This window comes from Euprymna scolopes, chromosome 26, assembly GCF_053919585.1.
Source record: "Euprymna scolopes isolate OS-2025 chromosome 26, ASM5391958v1, whole genome shotgun sequence".
NCBI classification, from domain to species: Eukaryota; Metazoa; Mollusca; class Cephalopoda; order Sepiida; family Sepiolidae; genus Euprymna; species Euprymna scolopes.
In genome coordinates, this window is record NC_136507.1 from 58,300,027 (window position 1) to 58,305,026 (window position 5,000).

At 32.6% G+C, this 5,000-nt stretch overlaps 1 protein-coding gene across 1 annotated transcript in view; it reads left to right on the top strand.

The window, feature by feature from the left end:
• Positions 1–5,000, top strand: part of LOC145248084 (uncharacterized) — a 480,098-nt gene that overhangs the window by 162,023 nt on the left and 313,075 nt on the right. The gene's annotated exons all lie outside the window — the stretch shown is intronic.

Genomic DNA, 5,000 nt, shown 5'->3' on the forward strand with positions numbered 1-5,000 from the left:
TGTACACACACAGAAACACGCGCGTGCACATACACACAGATAATACGGTGTCCCGAGATACGGTGTTATCGGGATACGATGCCCCCGGGATACGTTTTCAAGGTTACGAAGTCTGCATCAATTAAAATATCTGAATATCTTGTGTTTACTGCATTTAATTGAGAAAATATTCTTTTTTACCATCGTTCAAGAAATAAATATGAAAGCCTCGGGTTTTTTCTTTTTTAATTTTATTTTACTTTATGTTGCTTCACTTAATTCAAAGGTTGTTCTCCATTTCCTTCTACATAATTCTCCAATGCTGAATTAATTTTGAAATAAGTTGTCTCTACTTGAATGTCATGTTTTTTTTTTTTTTTTAAATATCATTACATATTGCGTCTAAAATTTTAAAAACAATACAATTTTTTTCATTCACTGTTTTTCTGGCACTGGGGTCCTGGATATGATCTTTAACTATATCCAGTGGTGAGGCCCCAGCTTGCGGGTTTTGGGGAGTGTGGAGCCACCCTTTAATTACCATTGCTCCCAGGTCCACTCTGACCCGGAGTGGTAGTACCTGTTAGGGTCTCAACGCAAAAAACAAATATATTATCTTAAAAAAATTTTCTTCAAAATCACCGGATTCGTCATTAAATAACCTGAAAAGGGTTGATATGCCGTAAAACAAAAACAACCAACCAACCAACCGGCCCCTGGTTACGGTATTTTCCCTGCCTTACGGCGTTATTTATAAAGTTATTTGATCATATACATGTGTATTATATACTGTACTGTATTTTGTTACTAATTTTAAATATGTATTCTATAAAATTTTGCTTTAGGCCCTGCCATACTGCGATATACATATATATATATATATGTATATATATATATATATATATATATATATATATATATATATATATATATAGAGAGAGAGAGAGAGAGAGAGAGAGAGAGAGCAGAGGTGTGAGTTCCGTTATAGAGACGTTGATTTGATTGGAATAAAATTAAATACGCATCAAGTGCACTTGAAAGTCAAATTACAACGCAATGTTCTGAAGATAAACAAATATTTTATTTGTTTGAAATTTATAATTTAAATATATTTCGGAGTCAAACTCCATCCTTATGATTTTTTACATCTTTTGTTTCTTTCTTTTTTTCTCCTTTTCTGCCATGTTGTAAAGTCTGAGAAAGAAAATTCAGTTAGTAAAGATCCGCGCGTTGTCTCTCAGCGGTTGTATTTTTAAATCCAGGAACGGTGCGTTGGCTACGCGAGATTAACGTCGGGGGTGTGAGTTCCGTTATAGAGGCGTTGATTTTATTTGAATCCGACATAAATCTCGCGTAGTCAACGCACCGTTCCGTCATTTCAAAATACAACGTCTGAGAGACACCGTGCGGATCTTTACTAACTGAGTTTTCTTTCTCAGACTTTACAACATGGCAAGAAAGAAAAGAAGAAGAAAAGAAACAAAAGATGTACAAAATATTGAGGATGGAGTTTGACTCCGAAATATATTAAAATTATAAATTTCAAACAAATAAAATATTGTTTATTTTCGTAATATTGCGTTGTGATTTGGCTTTCAAGCGCACTAGATGCGTATTTTATTATATATATATATAGGTAGATAGATAGATAAATAGATACATAGATAGATATAGATATTAACTGTTGTTTACTATAAGAAATATATTAGTAGCGGCCATATACTGAATATCTTGTTTTTACTGCATTTAATTGAGAAAATATTCTTTTTCTTTTTTTCATAATTCAAGACATAAATATGAAAGCCTCGGGCTTTTTTTTAAATTTTATTTTATGTTCCGTCACTTAATTCAAAGCTTGTTCTCTATTTCATTCTACATAATTCTCCAATGCTGAATTCATTTTGAAATAAGTTGTCTCTACTCAAATGTCATGAGTATTTTTTTTTTTTATCAAATATCATTACATATTGCGTTAAAAATTTTAAAAACAAGACAACTTTTTTCAAAACATTGGGACATTTTTTAAATTCCAATTTATTTAAGAAAATATGATTTTACTTAAAAACAAAACATATTTACGGTGCGGTCTATATATAATAAATAATAAAATAGTAATCATATATTCGAATTTGGACGGAATAAAGGGTTCCGTTCGAAATTCCATCCAAATTCATGAGTTTGACAGAAACATTTCCGAGTTCGACAAGATACACTTGAAGAAGGTCGGAGGTTATATCGATCGAAACATTGTGAAAGTGACACCGAAGATTAGAACAGTAGTTCGAAGAATCTAAATACTGCGAATAATCAATACTCATCTAAAAAGATTCAGAAACTTAATAAAATAGCATTGAAAAAGAATATACGTTTTACATCTTTGAAATAAACGCTATGAAAACTTAACGGGTAAAATTAATTATGATCTGATATTTTGAAAATAAACAAATTCCGCAATATATTTATTACGTTGGAAAATATTGTAACTGACGGACAGACAAAATCTCTATTTGTATAAGAACGTCTATCTACACAAGGTGTCCTAAAATGAAATAAAGGATGTTTTAATATGTAAAAAAAAAAAAAAAAAAAAAAATGATTAATTGACATAAATTGACATTTTAGGGAAAAACAGTTGAAGACTAAAAGGTTCGAATCAGGTAGTTTTATTCAGTTCATGGAAGCATCATTTTGCAATAGAGAATGCGATCTATCTTTCGAAGATGAGAAAGGAGTTGGCCGCTTTATTGCTTCCTACCTTAGCCCAGTGGACTTCCGGTTCGTTGGGGAGGGCACGTTGAAGTTAGTTATCTCCCTCCCATGGCAGGAACTGAAAAGCCAATGCACTCTGTCTGGCCTGCAAAAAAAAAAAATGCCTTACAAGCCCCTTTGTCATACCCCATACTTTGTTATCGGTTAGTAGAGAAGAAATCCTTCACGACTGAGACAATTTTTAATTTTTGTTCCTTTTCACCACGTTAAAAAACGACCTGGTGTCTAACTCTGCTCTCGTGGGGAGGCAAAATAAATAGGAACAACATTTATTTCCACATTGTTACGGTCGTGACGGCAGCCACATGATATCGAACGTTACCCCCCACGCGTTATATCGAACGTTATTCACGTTTCTCACGTGATGTTCGTCTTTCTCCATTTTATAGTTTTTTGGGTTTTTCTTCTTTTTTTTTTTTACCGGTGACGCCATTTTGCATGCATTTGCAATACGTGTCCATACGATGCTACAGACCTAGACTACGCTGCAAACCCCGACTGACGGCTTAAAATCCGTCACTAAAAGTATCTTAGAAGCCTTAAAGAACTTCAAAGTCGCATGGAAGAAAAATGTATAATTATCACGCGCGATAAGCTGAACAGCAGCGCCGTGGCCTCGTTTTCGCGACATGTTGGTTAGACGATGAATGTGCTGTAAAATTGCGCAACTCTTTTACTGTTACCATTTTAAAAACCTCTTTGATCGTACTTTACGATTATAATTATATATTTATCCGAAATATATTAAAGTAAAATGAAAACTGAGCTTGAAAAAAATTATTTTCCTGTGAGAATGTGCGTGTGCGTAAGGACACTTCTCAACCTATATACTGAACGAACTTTTGATCTACGGACTCGAAATTTGGTATATAATGTATTAAGGCACGTGGGAAACTTTTTAACCGCTTTCCATCCCTAAAAACGGTTGCTAAGGTGTCAAAATTGAAAAATTGGTACTTGGGGGGGTAATCGAATTTTTATTTGTTTGTCAACTGTTTTACGACAGCGCATGCGCGAATCGTTCACATGACAGCTTATGTTAAGAATAAGTGGGTTTGTAAACACTTTTTAAACGTGTCAAGTTGGCCTAATGGTTATCGTACTTGACTCACTGTCTTAAGGTTTTGGTTTTGATCTCAGCTCACCTATTTTTTTTTTTTACTTACAAGAAGTGAACTATATTATTTAATTATTTTTACATATTTATTTATTTATTTGTTTATTTATTTATTTGTTTATTTATTTATTTATTTGTTTATTTATTTGTTTATTTATTTATTTATTTGTTTATTTATTTGTTTATTTATTTGTTTATTTATTTATTTGTTTATTTATTTGTTTATTTATTTATTTGTTTATTTATTTATTTGTTTATTTATTTATTTATTTGTTTATTTATTTATTTATTTGTTTATTTATTTATTTGCGGACTGTTATCCTCATCATAGTTGTTGTTTCACGACGTTTCGGTCAACTATTCCTTTGGTCTTTGTCATGTTGTTAATCGCGACGGGATAGGAATGCTGAATCTTTTAACTGCATCCTCACTACTGCCTTCCATAGTTGTCGTCTCACCACGTTTTGCCTAACTAATACTCTTGTCGGCTTTGGGTAGGATTGAAACCGCTATCTTCAGACAATTCTCATCTAGAACCGTAGAGATTTAACGTCTCTATCCACTGCGCCATAGGCCCGAAAAGCGGCCATAGTTTGATTTTTTTCTTTTCTTTGTTTTCGTTGTTCTTGTAAATGCAATCAAATTTTACATAACCAGCAAACGTATGCGCCTTCCGGATGCAACTTAGAAAAATGATAGTTTAAAAATATTGTGGAAAATATGCATTTGCATTTTAATATTTTCCTTAGTTCAAATTTTGTTTCGAAATTTTGGAGATGGGAATTGAAAATATGGACTATTTCGATTATTCAGACTATTATTCTCATCTTGAATTTTTACCCGATGAAACATCCGATTTTCTTCATGTGCATCTTTGTTAAACTCGGGACTCTCTCTATCGGACTCCAAAATCAGTAAGGAATTTCGAAAGGAAACCTTTATTTTATCAAGAGGGGTAACTTTCATACGAAACGAGAGCAAGTTACCATCGCGGATTAAATAAATGAGACTTTTTCTTTCTTTTTCCTTCCTGCTTCCTTTATCGATTCCTTTATCGATTCCTTTATCGATTAGACCGTCTTTTTTTTTTTTGTAACACTTTCTAGTTTGAGACGTTTTTCTTTTTTCTTCCTTT